Source organism: Haematobia irritans, chromosome 1, assembly GCF_050003625.1.
Source record: "Haematobia irritans isolate KBUSLIRL chromosome 1, ASM5000362v1, whole genome shotgun sequence".
Taxonomy (NCBI): Eukaryota; Metazoa; Arthropoda; class Insecta; order Diptera; family Muscidae; genus Haematobia; species Haematobia irritans.
Genome location: NC_134397.1, coordinates 250,036,685 through 250,058,142, shown reverse-complemented (window position 1 = coordinate 250,058,142; position 21,458 = coordinate 250,036,685). Strand labels below are relative to the sequence as shown.

The 21,458-nt window shown below is 32.8% G+C and overlaps 1 protein-coding gene across 1 annotated transcript in view; it reads right to left on the bottom strand.

Moving 5' to 3' along the window:
• The window catches only part of LOC142219851 (acyl-CoA Delta-9 desaturase-like), an 86,684-nt gene extending 65,733 nt beyond the window's left edge, over nucleotides 1-20,951 (bottom strand). The window contains exon 1 of the mRNA XM_075288638.1: nucleotides 20,815-20,951. The gene's annotated coding sequence lies outside the window, so the exon portion shown is untranslated. The remainder of the gene's footprint in view (nucleotides 1-20,814) is intronic.
• Between the last annotated feature and the right edge of the window lie 507 nt (nucleotides 20,952-21,458).

The window sequence follows — 21,458 nt, the reverse complement described above, 5'->3', positions numbered from 1 at the left end:
AATTAAAATTTTTAAATCAGAATTCAATTTTTTTAATTTGTTGCATTGTAGACCGCGAAAACATCGGTATTGAAGAAGGCTATGGAAAATTCCAATCGCCCGGGCGGAAACATGTATGTACATATATTCAAGAGTGCATAGATTTCTTTGTCGATAAAGCTCAAATAAGAATTAATTATAATTAAAATCATGCATTTGGACGTCAATCGCATGGTTCGATATCAGGCTAACATAAAATGTATATACACGGGCGAAAAAGACTGTTTTTCATATGTTTGGGTGTAAAAATTATATGTTTGGAACTCAAATTTTTTAACACAATATGTATAATGTTCATAAACTAGCATAACATGTTAACATATATGTTAATATGTTAGAACATATTATGTTTGGGACATAAAATGTTTGTAAATATAATATGCTTAGATGCAAATATATATTAATTTAGAAATAGCTTATAAACATATATGTGTTTCGAAAAAGAGACCTAGAGAGTATGCTGCAAGTGAAATAATGGAAGTAACCAATTGGCGCCTTAGAAATATATTTACACAAATAAAATTTCATTAATTTTTTTTCTACCAGTGTATGCCCCAAAGTGAAACATATTATGTTTGAACAATACGAACAATATTTTTTTTGATCAATCCTGAAAATATATATGCTTGAAGCAAAATGTGTTTGCGGTATATGTTACAGAAGCGATTTTTTTGAGGGTGTAACATAGTTGATTTAATTTGTGAGTTAGACGATTCTCCGAGCGAGTCAAAGCTGCATTATTTGCAAAAAAATTTGCTTTTAAGGTATAAAAAGCGCTCTTTATTAATGCTAAAAGTAGTATGTGGAAAGATACGAAGTAGTATGTGGAAAGATACAAAACATTTTAATTAAAAAATTAATTGAATCAATTAATTTCGTGATTGAATCAGAAAAAAAATCTTTTGTGTGCAGTTATGAGTTGGCGATTTTTTAAAATGCTCCTTTTAATGTTGAAAGAAATTTCAAAGCAATTAATATCAGTAAACCTAAAAATTGGAATGCCTTTGAAACTCATACATTGCAGGGTATTCTTTTGTCTAAAAACTATTTGAAGCTAAATAATTCTAATTGCCATGAAGCCAGCAGCGTTGCCAGTTGCAGAATTATTTCCAACAATTATTTAATAACATATCCACATTTTCTTTGCCATGATGAATTTTATTTTGGACCAAAATTGGACCAAAATTCGTACGAGTGGACCATTTTTCCAAATAAAATTAATAAAAAAACGCTAATTTTTTTTTAAATTTTACTTCGATAGAAAATTTTGTCAAGTTTTTATTTTTATTTATTTTTATAGAAAATTTTGTCAAAATTTTATTTCTGCAGAAAATTTTGTCAAAATTTTATTTCTATAGAAAGTTTTGTCAAAATTTTATTTCTATAGAACATTTTGTCAAAATTTTAGTTCTATAGAAAATTTTGTCAAAATGTTATTTCTATAGGAAATGTTGTCAAAATTTTATTTTTATAGAAAATTTTGTCAAAATTTTGTCAACATTTTATTTCTATAGAACATTTTGTCAAAATTTTATTTCTATAGAAAGTTATCGCAAAATTTTATTTCTATAGAAACTTTTGTCAAAATTTTATTTCTGTAGAAAATGCTGTCAAAATTTTATTTCCAATGGAAATTTTGTCAAAATTTTATTTCTATAGAAAGTTATCGCAAAATTTTATTTCTATATAAAATTTTGTCCAAATTTTATTTCTATATACAATTTTGTCAAAATTTTATTTATATATAAAATACAATTTTTTCAAAATTTTATTTCTATAGAACATTTTGTCAAAATTTTGTCAAAATTTTATTTCTATAGAAATTTTTTTCAAATTTTTATTTCTATAGAACATTTTGTCAAAATTTTATTTCGATAGAACATTTTGTCAAAATTCTATTTCTATAGAAAGTTATCGCAAAATTTCATTTCTACATAAAATTTTGTCAAAATTTTATTTGTATAGGAAATGTTGTCAAAATTTTATTTCTATAGAAACTTTTGTCAAAATTTTATTTCTGTAGAAAATGTTGCCAAAATTTTATTTCTATAGAAAGTTATCCCAAAATTTTATTTCTATATTAAATCTTGTAAAAATTTTATTTCTATATAAACTTTTGTTGTTTTTTTGATTTCAGCTTAAAACCATGCATTGACTATATAGCCCTAAAGACTGCAAGATGGTTGGATGGACACACGTTTCGGAATTACCACATTCCTCATCAGCATCCTCTACTTGTAGCAAAACTATCAACCAATTATCAGAATAAATTCAGGCAGTTCATTAAACCCAACAATGAACCACACTTGAACCAGCCACCATTAACGTAGCTAGACAATTTTCCTAGAAAAAAATTAATAGACTGAACTTCAGTTCGATTCATGTTTTATTTTATAAAAATTAATAAAAAATTAGACTTCAATATAACTCGACAATTAATTTATAAAAAAGCAACTAAAAGTAGTTCCACGCTTTTTCCCAGCAAAAAAATTTTTGTGTTGTGTTTCTAAAAGCACAACTGTAAAATCACTTCCAAAAATGTCTTCACAAAGAAGTTAATTATTTTAAATACGCAGGAAGTTGTTTTGATTCAATTTTTTTATAACTAATTTTTTCTTTAATGGGTATTTTTTTTTTTGTTTTTAATGGGTTGTTGTTGTTGTAACAGTTTATTGTGATTTCATCCATTTTTATGTTATACGCTTTGGTATTCAGCTTATGGCCAGATCGAGGAACTCTGCGACGTGTTGTGTTTTTAATGGGTAATTTTTTTGTAATGGATTAAAAAAGAGTAAAAGTTTATAAAATGGTACAAATTTTTCAAATTTTGCCGCAAAAATGCTAATCCATTCTAGAAAATTTTAATATTTTAATAATTTTTGAAAATATTCGATAAACAAGCTTTATAATGCATTAAAAATCATAAAAACGTTTATTCGGGAAAATATCACAAAATTCACCTTATAGTAAAGAAACCAACTTACAATTTAGAAGACAATGTTAAGAAATAAAATCGGCAACTGCTACCACAATGTAAAGTCATAAATAGGTTTTCAAATTCTGGGGGGGGCTAAAATTTTTCTGGGGGGGTATAAGCCCCCTCCCCAGAGGCCTTCCTACGCTTATGCCAGCCACACCTATATACAATTTTGTCAAAATTTTATTTCCATACAAAATTTTGTCAAAATTTTATTTCTATAAAAAAATTTTGTCAACATTTATACAAAATTTATTTTAAGTTTATTTATGTACAAAATTTTGCAAACTTTTATTTCTATACAAAATTTTGTTCAAATTTTATTTCTATACAAATTTTGTCAAAATTTTATTTCTACAGAAATTTTGTAAAAATTTTATGTCTATAGAAAATTTTGAAAAATTACCGATTTGACGAAAATGGACCAAAATCAACCAAATTGCATTTGGTCCGACCATCGGACTAAATTTAAAAATTAATAATTTTTTGGAACAATTTTGATCTGATCGAACCAAAATGGCAACCCTGGAAGCCAGTTTAGTTAAATTCAGTTTATTCATTACCGATAAGTTACGCCTACAAATAGTAATAATAATAAAAAATAAATTTTCCAGCTGTTTTATGGGTGACGATTTTTTGACGAATTTTTTAGGACGAATTGACGAAAAATATTTTAAAAATTAACGATTTCAAACCCAAAACAGTTGGCGCCACTGCTTGAGATGGTTTTCGTCAAATTCTGTACGCCGCACAGTAGTTCCAAATCGTTTTTTTTTTTTTTTTGGAAATAATTCTGCAACTTTTGAACGGATAAAGATATCCACATAATATCCACGTTTTCTTTGTGCGAAAGCTGAGGTTTTTTCCTCTAAGTTTTGTAGGTCCCTAGTGGGTCCACGAGTTGACCTGTAGGCGTTGAATGCTTGTCACCTCGGGGGTATAAAATTATGTTTTATGCTGTCAAATCCGCGATTATGAAACAATTTTGATTCGATTTGTTTCCTGGATAGAAGCCCCTTCGAAAAAGGTCGCATGCGAATATCTTTTATAGCTTCTTCCATTCCATCGTTTTTTCATAACAGGGTTTCCAAGCGCAATGCAGCTTCGCCAACAGGTTTTAAATATTAGTTATAGAAAGGTTCATGTGTTAGTGGCGTGCTCTGCATCACCAAGGTAGGAGATCTGAACTCCAAATATGATGTGGAAGAACATCCGATGAGGACCAACGTGAGGCTCCAGATTTTTCAGTGCACTGAAAGTGGTTTTTTTTGCTATACTAATTCTGTTCTTAATTCATATTATTTTCACTGAATATACAAGATGAGAAATACAATATTTTCGTTGATATATGTACCTAAAATGTTTTGTATAATCTAAAGAATGCATTTCGCTGTCAACTGTAAAATGAAATTAAAAACTTTCCACAGATGAGTTGATTAACTTATTTACTTGTTATTGTAAACAATAAGTAATAATGAATATTTAAAAAAATAAGGAATAAGGAAAAAAATAAAAAAATCACTTATCATCAGAATGATACTTGGGATCGATCACCACATGTTGATAGAGTAATTCACCTCTTGCCGGTGGAGCGGGCTAAAATTTTTGTTTAATCAAATGAATGTTTCGCTAACTATTACAAAGTAAAAAAATACTTTCTTTGAGAGCTGTACCACGGGTGAATTGGCTGCAATTAGAGGATGCTGATGAGGAATGTGGAAGTTCCGAAACTATCACCAATCGAATAACCGTCGTTCAGCCTAAATGAGTTTGTCCTAATCAATTGAATAAACACATTCTTATTCTGTTTGTTAAGCTTCTGTTGCAGTGTGTTTATCGAGAAAAGGTTTGAAGTTGAAATTAAAAATGTAATAGAAAAAATTGCGATCCAAAATCGTGATCGGATGGTAACAAAATAAAACGGAATCGTTCACGAAGAATCAAGGTTTAAGGTTTCGTCCACGGGCGTTCACGATTTCAAAGCTTTAAAATATTCGTTAGACGTTCTTATGGCAACTCCCACAAAATTTTCTTTTCTATTCACGAAATTAATTGACCCAATTATTTTTTTAATTGAAATGTATTCAATCGCGAAAATGATATTATCGATCACCGTTTTAATTGGACATAAAAAAAATATTTGATTAAAAAATGAATTGATTTCATTATCAAATTGCAATTAATTTTTTAATTGATTCAATTGATGTTGATTGCAAAGCTCAATTAATTTTTTAATCAAAAACGTAACTATTTTGAATTAATTTTTTAATCGACTTACCCCCATTTTCATGAAGCTCCGTTAGTGCTACGTTAGCTAACGAAGTTTTAAACCGTGATATCTACATGTCTGTCATCTTGCGTATATATTCCATACGCCAGTTAGAACCTTAACTGCTGAAATTTTTTCAGTTAAAGTTAACCGGAGAAAAGATATTTTAATTTTTCTTTCTGCTAACTGGCAGTTAAAGCCTAACGGAGCTACATGAAAATGGCCGTTAGTGTTTTTAGTTTGATCAATTAATTAATTATTTGAAATAAATTTTTGATTAAAATTTTTTAAAAGAAATCCATCACATTTGTTTAACTGACGTAGTCTCCCGAGTTTGATTAAAACGTTATTTGTATAAATTATTTTTTTAATTAAATATTTAAAAGTTTTCAATCATTGTCGTATTAACTTAAAGTTCCATAATGTTTCTTGATTAAAAATTTATTTGTATCAATTAATTTATTCACTGAAATTTTTTCAACTTCAATCAACTCAAAAAATGTTGGTGTTATTTAATTCTGTGTGGTGCAATGTACTAACGTGTATGGAGCAGACTATCCAGGTTCAAGTGACGGAAATGGATTATTTTTTATACCCTTCACCACTACTGTGGTACAGGATATAATAAGTTTGTGCATTTGTATGTAACGCCAAGAAGGAGTAATCATAGACCAACCTTTTAGTATACGGATCGGCTTAGAATTAAATTCTGAGTCGATTCAGCGATGTCCGTCTGTCTGTCTGTCTGTTGATGTATTTTTGTGTGCAAAGTACAGCTGGCAGTTTTAGTCCGATTGTCCTAAATTTGGTATAGGGTCCTGTTTCGGCTCAAAGACGATCCCTATTGATTTTGAAAAAAATCGGTTCAGATTTAGATATAGCTGCCACATATATTTTTCACCGATCTGGTCATAATTGGCGTGTATATCAACCGATCTTAATCAAATTCCGTACATCCGAATATTTTATGAGTATCGAAAAACTTGCAAAATATCAGCCAAATCGGTTCAGATTTAGATATAGCTCCCATATATAGCTTTCGCCCGATTTACACTCATTTGCCCACAGAGGCCAATTTTTTACTCCGATTTAGTTGAAATTTTGCATAGGGAGTAGAATTAGCATTGTAACTATGCGTGCCAAATTTGGTTGAAATCGGTTCAGATTTGGATATATCTCCCATATATAGCTTTCGCTCGATTTACACTCATATGATCACAGAGGCCAATTTTTAACTCCGATTTAGTTGAAATTTTGCACAGGGAGTAGAATTAGCATTGTAGCTATGCGTGCCAAATTTGGTTGACATCGGTTCAGATTTAGATATAGCTCCCATATATATGTTTTTCTGATTTCGACAAAAATGGTCAAAAGTTGTAAAGATGAGTCTAATTTTCCTAAACTTCTAATACATATATATCGAGCGATAAATCATAAATAAACTTTGGCGAAGTTTCCTTAAAATTGCTTCAGATTTAAATGTTTCCCATATTTTTTAACTAAAATTGTGTTCCACCCTAGTACATTAGCCAACTTTAATTTTGAGTCTATAGATTTTGTAAAAGTCAATCAAATTCTGTCCAAATCGAGTGATATTTAAATGTATTTATTTGGGACAAACCTTTATATATAGCCCCCAACACATTTGACGGATGTGATATGGTATCGAAAATTTAGATCTACAAAGTGGTGCAGGGTATAATATAGTCGGCCCCGCCCGACTTTAAACTTTCCTTACTTGTTTTTTTTTTATAAATTCTTAGCCATCACGTTTTCAGATCATGAACGCTGGTTGTTTTGACAACGCATGGTGTCATGGTGTCGTTGTCAGATTGACACCGTTTGTTTTCAGATTGACCCCACATATTTGTTACCTCATTTGCATGAATGGATCGTTTTGAAACCTGCACGCCGTTCATTTTTTCGATGGGTATATGATTGTAAAAAAAATCAGAAAAATCACGCAATGTAAAAAAAATTGCATTAAAAGTGCGAACTTTGAAGGACGGAACTATGTTCGGTTTTCGAGTTGAAAATCACTTTATTTTCGCAATTACTTTTTCTAAAATAATAAAAATGATAAATGAAAGCAAAAATATTCCTATTAAATCTTTGTCAAATCTAGATGAAAAAGACAAGGCGTATCAATTGAGTTATATTATCTGCTTTTAATCGCTCTATTTTAATAAAATAATCGAGGAAATTTCAACGCGAAAAGCAAACGAAGTACCGCCCTTTATTTGAAAAATGTAGAAAAAATATTTATTACTGAAATATTCATATATAAAGAATATAAGAAGAATATTACCTAAACCCAAGAGAATTTTTTCGGTACGGACAATTTACGCACTGAAAAAAACAGCATACTCGGTTCCAAAGATTTTGTCTTTACTTTAAAAAATTTGGTATTGATTCAGAGCCAAAGAAGCGGAGAATACAAGTAAGGATACTTTTAAGACACAATTCTCTTTTAAATTTAGGTTTTGTGTACTTGCTTCTAGGAAGCAAATTTTAATTTTTCGCTTTCTCAGCTTTTTTTCTTCATATGCTATCAAAGTCCTTTAAAAACGAGTTAACGGCAACTTTATTTTCCAAATTAGGACTCGACTTCCAGTAGAAATTATGCTATGTTTGAAGTAAAAAACTTCTTTAAAATAAAGTTTTGAAAAACATGTCCTATATTTGAACGATTTTTTGCTTTGTAGTCAAGAAGCAAAAAGACAACAAATTTAAAGACAATTTCATTAAATTTGAAGAATTTTTCTGAATTATTTAAGTCAAGTTGACCTTAGCCTATAAATTTTTTCTTTCAAGTTAAGATACCCATTTTTAAGTCAAATCACTTAAATATAAGGACAATACGACTTCATTGAAAAGTTTATCGACTTTTGGACAAGGAAAATAACTTTATTTTAGAGAAATGCGTCGTCTATGCTAAGCAAAATTTGTATTCGTATTTTAAAGACATGAAATCTTTGACCTCACGACAATATTTTTTTCAGTGCGAAATTAGGTAAGATTTAAAATTAATACAAAACAGATCTTTATTTATACGAATATTATTGAAATGTTTATTAATAAAAAAATAATTAAAATAATTAATAAAAAAAATTGTTTCTTCATATGCTATCAAAGTCCTTTAAAAACGAGTTAACGACAACTTTATTTTCAAAATTAAGACTCGACTTCCAGTAGAAATTGTACTACGTTTTAAGTAAAAAACGTCTTTAAAATAAAGTGTTGAAAAATATGTCCTAAATTTGAACGACTTTTTGCTTTGAAGTCAAGATGCAAAAAGACAACGAATTTAAAAACAATTTCATTAAATTTAAAGAATTTTTCTGAATTATTAAAGTCAAGTTGAACTTAGCCCAAACATTTTTTCTTCCATGTTATGATACCCATTTTTAAGTGAAATCACTTAATTATAAGGACAATATGACTTCATTGAAAAGTTGATCGACTTTTGAACAAGGAAAAAACTTTATAGTAGAGAAATGCGTCTTCTATGCTAAGCAAAATTTACATTTGTATTTTAAAGATATGAAATCTTTGACCTCACGACAATATTTTTTTCAGTGTATGTAAGAGTTACATGTAAGTCTAAATACGATCGGATAATACATAAAAACTTGAAACTTGATTAGCATGGGTTAATAAATAAGAGCATTTTAGGGGAAATTTGGGAAAATCGAGCGATATCTATATATGGGAGCTATATGTAAATCTGAACCGATTTTGATGATATTTTGCAGGATTGGTTGGTATCACAGGAGATTATCTTGTGCTAAATTTGAGTAAGATCGGTTAATAAATGGGCCCACTATTCAAAAATAAGGTTATTAGGGATAAATTTCAGAACATCGGAGGTGGCATATATATGGGAGCTATATCTAAATCTGAACCGATTTGGATGATATTTTGCAGGTTTGGTTGATATCACAGACCGTTATTGGGTTCTAAAGTTGAGTAATATCGGTTAATAAATAAGGGGTTTATGGTTAAATTTGGGAAAATCGGGCGATACATATATAAGGGAGCTATACATAAATCTGAAACGATTTCGATGAATTTGTGCACATATAGTAAATACCATAGAAAATTAGATTTGGCCAAATTCGAGAAAGATCGGTTGATAAACAAGGGACTTATGGCGAAATTTGAGAAAATCGGGCGATACATACATATGGGAGCTATTTATAAATCATAACCGATTTCCATGATTTGTTGCACATATAGTAAGTACTATAGAAGATTAGAATCCGCCAACTTTGAGTTAGATCGGTTGCTAACTAAAGGACTTATGGCCAAATTTGGGAAACTCGGACAATACATATCGTTACCTTAATATAGAAAGGCCCCAACTCATAATTTTTTGAAATCGTGTTTTTTGTCGATTCTGACAGAGCACCATCAGATACACCTTCCATAAAAAAATTTACGGAGATGCGTTGAAAAATAGCAATGTTATAAGTTAATAATGTAAAGCCCTAACTCATATCCACACAATATGTACAAAAAAAGCCCTAACTCATACCCACACAATATTTACAAAAAAGCCTAACTCAATTATTACTGCAAAAACACATAGTAGGCATAGATTTTCTGATTTTGTTTATATTGCTTTTGTGTTATGTATGTCTGTGAGCGGTTATTACTGTTGTTGTAACAGTTTTTAATGTGGTATCATCCATTTTGTCCTATGCTTGTGTAGTTCAACTTGTAGCCAGATCAAGGAACTCTGCGACAAGGATGTCCAGAGTGATCTGGGTAGGCTTAGCTGGGCAAGCAAAAAGGTGACGAGTGTCATGTGACCCTTGATTGCAGATGGGACACACGTCAGCTACGCTGCTATCAATCACTGATAAGTATGAATTGAGGCGGCTGCACTTGCCTGATCTTAGTTGGGCCAAAACTACCTTGGTCTGCCGTGGGAGGTCTCTCTCCTCCGGTGCTATGGGCGGCGGTCGGACTCCGAGAACTAGATTAACCTTGTAGCTTCTCACCGCTTCAGCTACAGTATCCTCATGAATTCTGTTCAGACCTGTCTGGTATGATGCCTGATCTAGAGGCTCTCGTTTGTAACGCTGGATCTCGGGCTCTAGAAGGTGAAGATCAACCCTTACATTCCTGGGTGGAGGTTGTCTATCCACAAGATGGTGATTCGGATGACAACTTCGATGGCAACCCAAGAGGTACTGCTTTGACAACATGTACCTAATTGTGTCAACGCACTGGGATGATCTTGGTCTCCGCATAAAGGTGATCCAGGGGTGTACTGCGTAGACACAATTTCGACGCCGTCAGGAGGGGGTGGAATCGAGGACAGGTAGAGGTCAAACAGTGCCGGAGATATCACCCCGCCCTGGGGAACTCCCTGTTTAACTCTATGGGGGTTTGACTTATTGTCCCTAAATTCCACGTACGACTGGCGTCCACACATACAATTCAGAACCCAACGCTTCGTTCCTGCCGGTAGGGACGTATTCTCGATGTCCTCAAATAGTGTGGCTTGGTTGACCGTATCGAATGCTTTCGATAGGTCAAGCGCCACCAGGACCGTCCTATGACACGGCTTGGGCTGATTAAGTCCCCTATTGATATGTGTCGAAATGGCATGTAATGCGCTTTACAGACTATCAGTTATTCCGGACGGAATGTCGGTGTTTGTTAAGAATCTTACAGTGTGTCGGATCGATACGACTTGTCGGTATCGGTCCGAATAATCGGTAAATGTGTTATCGATCCCATAAACATGCAGCAGTATCGATTATGCCTTCGGACTTAACTTATAATGTGCACAAAATATGTGGGATATGTTCGACACGAGCACTGTCGTCCGGAATGACTGATAGTCTGTAAAGCGCATAAGGCTGTCGTCGTACTGTGTACCTTACGGAATCCATGTTAATGGTGGGCAGCTAGAAAATTCTCCACAAGGCTGGGAGGAGTAATGCCTCAAGTGTCTTGGCTACTGGCGAGAGAAGGGATATCGGTCTGTACGATTCACTTTTATGAACAATTACCTTATAAAACCTAAGTTTATATTCTCTCAAAATATAAACTGTTTTATTAATTCCAACATTTGCTTTACTTAAATATGAATTGATATGTTATTTTTTTTTATTTTAAGTTGTGCAAGAAAAAGTCCCAACTCATTTTTTTTTTCAAAAATTCAAACCCAAAAAGCTCATATAAATTAATTAAAAATGTAAATATTAAAAAAAAAATATTATAATTTTGAATTTGTCTGATGTTAATAATAAAAACTGCATTTTAAATGCTTTTGTACCTGGTGTGTTTCTTATTTTATTAAGTTTTTTTCTCCTCCTGCAAAACTTCGTTTTTCATGAGTTAGGGCCTTTGTATATTAAGGTAACGATATGAAAGATCACTTTCACCTAACACATTCACCATATCATTATGAATTTCTTGTCCCGATAAACATTTTTTATGTAAATATTTAATGATAGCACGCATTTCTAATTTTTCCATTGTAAAAAAATTGCGGATGCGTCTTTTTTGAACACCTGTTTCTATATGAAGGAAACAAACATTTAATATGTGTTCATAACAGAGATGGATTTTTCCAAAACATTTAACTTTTGTCTGTTTATACCACGTTTGTTGTGCTAGGCTAAGAAGTTTCGGAACTGCCCCTTCGGTTTGGACAACCGCCGAAATTAGATACAAATTAATAATATCCCCAGCATTTCTATTGAATCATACTTTGAACCAAAATTTGAACCGTATTAGAGCTAGTGCACCATTTTAAAACTTGCATATTTGAATATTGCGCTGATACATATCGGCAATTTTTTTATAGTAGCGTCCATTGCTTGTCTTAATGCGGTATATTATTGTCATGTACTAATATTATTGATGTTAATCCATAAATATGTGATTTTTTTATTTTATTTTTTATATATTTTTTTACATTTATGTTTATTTCATATTTAAATAATTTTACCAATTATTATTAATATTAATATTTTGGAGTAGATTTTATTGTAATTTAACCTTTATCGGCCCATGTCTTCAAATTAAAAAATCGAACAAACCAATAAAAAAATATTACTAGTTATTAATTTGAGCTTGAAGACATGCAGGGATTGGTTTGACGGTATTATCATCTATTACACATGAAGATCGACAATCTTCCAATATTTTGAGAAGAAAAACAGAATTTCGATTTGCTTTTGCTCCATGAAATTATAATAAAGCCCAAGATTTAATACTGTTTAAGGAGAAACAACAAGTTGTATGAGCTACCCATTTTAAAATGAAATGAAAACTGTCTATGAGTGGATTAATATTAATGCAAATATTCATTAATAATATATTTATATATTTAGTAAAAGTGTTACGATGTAAATTGATCTGATTACATAATGTTAGTAATTAAATATTGAAAAAAAGAACTTTGTAATTGCGAATTGTTTGATATCAATATTGCTTCCACTAATGATGAAATGGTATATATTAATAATAAAGAGTATACAATGAAGCATGAAGTTCACATTACCAATGGCAATGTGCATTTATTTTATTAAAAACTTCCCAAAGTAATTCTGTAAGGCAGGGCCGAATTTTAAATACACCCACATAGATCATATATAATAATTTCATTTGAGAAAATCTCGTCTAATTGTGAAATGTAAAATACTCCCTCAAAAAGATTGGTTGAAATGGTGGGGTTAACGAAGGTAAATTGAAGGGGACTAAACAAAAATGCGTGGCGTGTGAGCGTGAGTAAAAATCAAATTGTATTCGTGATTGTGAGTGAGTAAAATTTCTCCGAAATCACGCACCCGATAAAAATTAACTTTCACGCTCCAACTCACGCTCAAGATAAAATTCACGTTCACCATAAAATTCATGTTAACGATAAAATTCACACTCACGGTAAAACAGAGACACAAAAAGTCACAATTACGAAAAAATTCATTAAATTCAAGCTCACCGATTTTAATCACCTTTACTTATTTAATCACGCTTAAGATTTCAATAGCGTGAGTCACGAGAAATTTCGTGAATTACAAGAATTTTATTGAGCCACGAAAATATTCGTGAATCACGAGATTTGTCGTGAATTACGAAAATTGTCGTGAATCTTGCGAAAGCGTGAGGCATAAACGTTGTTCATGTGTGAGGGTGCGCGAGTATGACTTTTCATTTCGTGAATTGACGCGAGCATGAATTACTACGCGCATGGCGTGCGTACAAATATTTATTCGTGAATGTGTGTGAGCGTGAGTGAAATTCCACTCACGCGCGTATCTAAGTATATATTTACTGTAAAATAACAAAGAACTTAAAAAAAAATCCAATAAAACGTAATATGTCTATCATTGCAAACTATTTTGTATTCACAATTGCCCAAAGTTGCCCACAGGCAACATTCTCCCTAAACGAATGAGCGTGACGACCCGAAATTTTGGCTAGACGCTTCTTAAATGACTTCATCATGATTAAAAGTAAAAAAAAAATTAGCGATACCTATTCGTGGTCGAAAGTGTTAAGAAGCATTTCAATTCAATAGTGTACTGCCACTAAAAAAATCTTAAATCTATATAGAAATTGTACAGGTACCACAAAAGATCTCTCGAAAATGGAATAATGAATAGATGGTATAATAATCTGTGGGTTCCGCACTGAATGTGAAAAAAGAACAAATCTCATTATTACATCAGAAGGCAACGACCTTTATACGGCCTTGTAAAAGAACATCAATCTCCGAAGCGTAATATAAATGCCAACAGAAATTCCTTCACCTTTCCACACACATATTCGTACCAATTAACTTCAAATACCTATCGAACTATCCTATTCCCAATGAGCCTAATTCTATTATATTTATTAAAATTCTGAGTGCACGATAAAAATACCAAACAGTAGTTTACTTGTGTCATATGAAATTCAAATGAGATTGTTCGCGATTGTCCCGAAATGGCAAATGGAACCCACAATTATACAGTTTACGAAGACCAAGTGTAACCTTATTAGAGATAAAAACATTTTGTTTGATTTCTAAAGGAATGTTTCGTCTGGAAAAAACTTTTTTCAGATTCTGTAGATTTTTACTTCAATAATCAAATGCACATGAGAATGTCCCGATTTTACGAGACATTTTACTTCCAGTTTCAAACAATTTAGACTATATTTGTGCCTTCTATGCCTTCAAATCGGTAGACTGGTGTATATTTAGCCCTTATCTCAAATATGAGCCATATTTTGATCTTGTGTCCATATCTTGCGGTTTTTATGTACTCAGGAAGTAGCTTCGCCAATCCTGATCTATTTGATCCATTTTAGAAAGTTAAAAATTAAAAATATGGCAGTATAGATGCACCGAAGAAAGACCTCACACGGGAATGGGTTAAATATTGGGGAATTTCATTTGTAAGAAAATTTAATTTTCATTCAAAAATAATGGATATTCATAAAATCATTCATTTACAGTTAACCTGTAAATGAGAGTATGACCCTATGTCTGGTAATTTATATGTGAGCTACACAGTCTTACACTAGTTTACATACGGTTTAAACAATTGTATTTTCTTTAATTAATAAAATATAATAAAATATGCATATATATGCTTTAGATTTTGTAAATTAACTTGAAAAACAAAGTATTTGTCAATTTTCAAGAAGATTTTTTTAGTCTGGATTATAAAAAACAACAAGAAACATGTTTAGTTATAAGGTAAAAACCTCAAGGGTATGTAAACTTATGTGAGACTGTGTATATCTATGTAAATCTCAATAGCTGTGACTGATACTTTCAGGTAGCATTCACTGACACTGTACCAAATCGAAAAAAATGGATAGACATTTAATCGATCGCAAATGTCATCAACAATGAGCCCGGATGCCATGATTGTGCAATCGTCCGCATAAGACACAATCTCGACGCCGTCAGGATTAAATGTCTACCTCGCTGATCTTACCAGTTATTTCACTGCAAGAAATTTGAGGATATCTCCCACCAAATCCTCAGCCACACTATTCACTACATGGACGGCGGAAGTACGCAGGCAGTTGAATGTCAGAGTCGATGGCGAAAGAATTCCTACAACAAATTACCCCAAGATTCTCGGGGTCACATTCGACAGCCTTTATAAGTCGTCCGCCTATGCCACGTCAATTTGTGATAAGCTCCGCGGTAGAAACAAGGTCCTCAATTCGCTTGCCGGCAGCACTTGGGGTGCGGACAAAGAAACCTTGTTAACTACATATAAGACAATTGGCCGGTCAGTGGTAAAGTATACAGCGCCAGTGTGGACACCTCAAACGAGCGATACGCAGTGGAATAACATACATACCTGTCAGAACGCTGCCCTTAGAACCGCAACAGGATGTCTACGCAGTACACCCCTGGATCACCTTTATGCGGAGACCAAGATCATCCCAGTGCGTCGACACAACTACATGTTGTCAAAGCAGTACCTCTTGGGTTGCCATCGAAGTTGTCATCCGAATCACCATCTTGTGGATAGTCAACCTCCACCCAGGAATGTAAGGGTTGATCTTCACCTTCTAGAGCCCGAGATCCAGCGTTACAAAAGAGAGCCTCTAGATCAGGCAGCATACCAGACAGGTCTGAACAGGATTCATGAGGATACTGTAGCAGCTGAAGCGGTGAGAAGCTACAAGGTTAATCCTGTTCTCGGAGTCCGACCACCGCCCATAGCACCGGAGAGAGACCTCCCAAGGCAGACAAGGGTAGTTTTGGCCCAATTAAGATCAGGCAAGTGGAGCCACCTCAATTCCTACTTATCAGTGATTGATAGCAGCGTAGCTGACGTGTGTACCATCTGTAATCAAGGGCCACATGACACTCGTCACCTTATTGCTTGCCCAGCTAAGCCTACCAGTCTAACTACCAGATCACTCTGGACACATCCCATCCTTGTCGCAGAGTTCCTTGATCTGGCTACCAGCTGAACTACACAAGCATAGAACAAACTGGATGAAACTACATTAAAAACTATTACAACAACAACAACAAAATCGGTTAATGATTTAGAGTGATGATTTAGTATGAACATACATATACGAGTATATGACACATATATCTACATTTGAAACCAATTTTTCCAAATTAACTAAAAAAATTAAAATGTATAGAAAATGAAGATTGGTAAAAATTGCGCCATGCTTTTTGAAAAAAAATAATAATTATATATAATCAACATTTTAATCAAAGTTATTATACTTTGACCACATAGTCGTTTAGAATAAAAATGAAAAGCAAAACGTTATACAGATGAGTTAAATTGTATACTGAGTAGTTTTCTTCTAATTTGTCGATTTCAACAGGTTCTGTATATATGACGACGTTATACACGTGATTTGTATTTAGTATATATGTATTCCGTTTTCAAAATGTACACGTGATAGGTTCAAAAACATTCCATCATAATCTATTGAATGAGAGTGTTGACACACCAGTATAAAAACTTTGAATTACGTATATTAGTAATCTGGTATTAAATTTGTTGCAATTAATGTAAGACACATAATCTGATAACAACTAGTAATACTATTTATACTGATCTAAGAAAAGCATTTGATAGAATTTCCCATTCTATGTTGATTGGTAAACTGTCGGCATTCAATTTTCATTTTTCTTTTTTGCTATGGGTTGGAAGTTATTTACAGCGACACACATAAGTATTGGCACACCAAACAATTTTGATAAAAAAAAACACATGGTAAAATGATATGAAGCTATTTTAAATTAAATAATATTTTAATTTGGATTGAAATGATCTAGTTCATTTTTTATTTTAGAAAATATTTTGTTCGTTAAATATTTAAATTATAAAAAAACAAGTGAGTAAAGCAGAAAGTCGGGCGGAGCCGAGTATATCATACCCTAAACCACCACTACTGAATTAGTAAACATTTTTGTGGGGTATCAATGGTATAGGTTTGGGGAAAAACCACATTTCCACATTTAAGAACATTAAGGGTTACATGGGAGTTTTATCAAAATCTTGAACAGAAATGTGTGATAATAGGAGCTATAGTTGATTCTGAACCTACAGAGTTAGTATGCCACTAATATTGAGTCCATTATTAAAATAAAAAACTTGAAATCGCTCAATTAGTAATAAGTCAAAAAAAGTTAATAAAGTCAAATTTCTTAAAATAGGATAATAGATTTATGTAAGAGCTACATGTAAGTCTAAATACGATCAGCTCATACATGTACATTTGAAATTTGAGCGACATTGTTTAATAAATAAGAGTATTATGGCCAAATTTGGAAAAATCGATAGATGCATATATATGGGAGCTATATCTAAATCTGAACCGATTTCGTTGATATTTCCCAGATTTCGTTGATATCACAGAAGGTTACCTTGTGCTAAATTAGAGTAAGATCGGGTACTAAATAAGGCTATTATGGTCAGAAAGAAATTTGTAAGGGGTAATTTTTTTAAAAACGGGCGATACATATATATGGGAGTTATATCTAAATCTGAACTGATTTGGATTATATTTTGCCGGATTTGTTGATATTACAAGAGATTACCTTGCGCTTAATTTGAGTAAAATCGGTTTAAAATTGAGGCCACTAAGGTTATAAGAGGCAAATTTTTGAAAATTGGGCGATACATATATATGGGAGCTATATCTAAATCTGAGCCGATTTGGATGATATTTTGCACATATAGCCAGTACTATAGAACATTATAATAAGCCAAATTTTATGGCCAAGTTTCTTAAAATCGGGCGATACATATATATCGGAGTTATAGCTAAATCTGAACATATTTCGATGACTTCTTGACATATGGCCAAATTTGGGAAAATTGGGCGACACATATATATGGGAGCTATATCTAATTCTGAACCGATTTCTATGAAATTTGGCACACTTAAAGGGTGGTCCATTGGATTACTTTGTAGCAAATTTGACGCCAAACGGCGATACATTTATATGGGATACATACATATGGGAGCTATATCTAAATTTTATCCGATTTTTTCCAAATTTAATAGCGTTCGTCCTTGTCCCAAAAAAAAAAACGCCACATACCAAAATTCATCAAAATCGGTTAATAATTGCGACCGGAATCCTGCGAACAAAAAAATACATGGACAGACGGACGAACACCAAGGGCTAGATCGACTCAGGAGGTCGATCGGTATATATTATATGGGGTCTAAAGTCAATATTTCTGATAGGCACATTTTTGGCAGATCAAAGTTATTATACCCTGACCACTATGTGATTTAGGGTATAAAAACTAAAAATAAATTCACATTTTTTGAGGAACACAATTATTGGCACAGGTAGTTCTAAAATTGGTTTTTGGTACATTTAGTACTTTTTGGGTATTCCTTTTTGTTTGATAACAGCATCAAGGCGTCTAGACATTGAATGGACTAATTTCTTGTTGTATATATACAGATATTCCTCCATTCATCCATCAAAACTGTACCAAATTTCATCAAAATCGTCTAATATTAGCCACCTGATTACTGCCACAGACAATGAGTCGCTGTTGATGAGGCCGTTATTCAGAAGCGATATCAGCTTCTTTATCGACAGTCAGCCAGCTATAAAAGCATTGTGCAGTGCTGACATAAGGTCTAAGGTAGTCAGCCGCTGTCGTAGAGAACTCAAGGTTTTCACTGAACAGCATAATATAATTCTCTGCTGGGTGCCTGGGCACTGTGGGATAATAGGAAATGAAGAAGCTGATTTGCTGGAGCGAATAATGTCCTAGCGGACGTTTTTCGTCCACTATCTTATTATCATTACAGAATAGAGGTCAAATATGTTGAACTATGGCGAAGACGCTGGGTCTCTTCGAATGGTTACGAGCAAACCAAGTTGATATGGGACGAAAAGAAACGTAGGAGCTACAACCTAGCCACCGTGGTGCAATGGTTAGCATACACAAGGTCGTGGTTTCGATTCCTCAAAATGAGTCTTAGCCTAATATTTCAGTTAATTTAACGACGATTTCTTTAAATCAAAAATGTGTTTCTTTACTTTAAGGAAATTTTGCCTTAGTTCTAAGACATGCGACTTTAACGTAGGGATGCAAATTTTCAAACTTTTTTTCCTAAATTTAACGAAAAATATTTTTGAAGCAAAGATTATGAACTTTGGGAGCCACCGTGGTGCAATGGTTAGTATGCCCGCCTTGCATACACAAGGTCGTGGGTTCGATTCCTGCTTCGACCGAACACCAAAAAGTTTTTCCGCGGTGGATTATCCTACCTCAGTAATGTTGGTGACATTTCTGAGGGTTACAAAGCTTCTCTAAGTGGTTTCGCTGCAATGTGGAACGCCGTTCGGACTCGGCTATAAAAAGGAGGTCCCTTGTCATTGAGCTTAACATAGAATCGGAGAGCACTCAGTGATAAGAGAGAAGTTCACCAATGTGGTATCACAATGGACTGAATAGTCTAAGTGAGCCTTATACATCGGGCTGCCACCTAACTAACCTAACCTCTACAACCTAACCTGAGAGAATGAAAACGTCCGTTAATATTTTGAAACGTTCCGTTAATAAACTTTCATTACAATAACGAAAAATGTTGTGCTATTAACGAAATTATTTTAAATTGTTTCATTAGCTCAATTTTAATGACGAATTTCGTTAATATAACGAAGTTGTTCTACCAGTGTGGATGTCACTAAAATTGTAAACGAGTTCAATTCTTCATGAGCGGCATTATTTTCGAATTTCTTTACATGCGCGCACTGACGAAGAAATAATTTGTGGTTGGTTAATCACGCACACTCACGGCTTTGTCAATTTTCGTGAGTCACGGCAATTTCGTGTCAAGTTCACACCTCTATTACACATAGCGTTCCAACCTGAAACTCAAAATTATAAATCGCGGCCGAAGGCCGGCCACCTCTTCCACATTGGGATCGCGAAGATAGGATAGAATTTCATAACATATAGATGAATTTTCGAAAATATTAAAAAACTGGAGAAAGATTTTCTTCTTTGGGTTATCTCCTAAGCTATATAATACCTCATTCACATTATATCTCCAAAATCCATTTTACCCAGATTTCAAATGTCATTTGCCTTATAAAAAAGGATTTCAAATCTACTTTTAATAGATTTTGAGCCTCCTAAAGTGTATGGGCCATATATTTAAAGTATACTAACAAAGCTTCAAAATGACGCAAAGATCGTTCCGTTTGGGCAATAAAGGAGATATACCAAGTATTTATTGACCCTTTGGATGGTATTTCCGGGTACCATACTTTAAATTCAAACAATTCGGTGAAGGTTCCATTTGGGGGCCCAATGAAAGCATGAGCAATTCTTTTTCGATTTAATAGAAGCAATTTTGTAATGCGTAATTATTTCAGATAAACGTAATTTAGAAATTGTTTTTATTTTTTGTCTATTTGATATTTATTTGTTTATTGCGCTTTCAGGTGCTGATTTTATTCTGATTAGAACCCGACGACTTTTCGATTACATGTATTTTGCCAAGATGATAACCATATCCCAAACATCAGAAGCAATTTGGCACTTACCTTTTATTTCCAAAAAAGAAATGTAAATTATTTAATACTTTTTGTGTTTAGTAATACTACAGGTATTTGCCGAAAATTTATGCAATTATTGACGATGCGAATAGATAGAAAGAGACGTATAAAGAGAAAATAATTTGTTTACGAAGAGAGACGTTGTCGTTCTTCTTCTTCTGTTTCATATGCGCTTCGCAAACGTTGTTGTTCTGTTATATTGACGGCAGCGTTCTGTCAAATGGGCACCAGTGTTGCCAATTTGGTGCTTTTAGCACCAAATTTAGTGCTTTTTGATTTCTAAAAAGCACCAAATTGCCTTTTTGGTGCCTTTTCAAAAAAAACACCAACATGGTGCTTTCTGGCATTTTCATTTAGTGCTTTTGGTGCTTTTTTTTATTTTGAACAGTATTAAGTTTAATTGATACAAAAATTTTGATTAGACTTTTTGCCAAATATAGAATTTGATTGTTATGAAGTTGGTATTGATTATTTTTTAATTAATATTGTTATTTAGGGTATTCTGTAGGAAAGTCGAGCGATGAGTGTCGAATTTTCGAATTTGGTAAAGATGTCATTAAAAACGTTTGTATTAAATTCACAAAAGCACGCACAACTGAAATAAGACTCCTTCCATATATTAATTTTATATA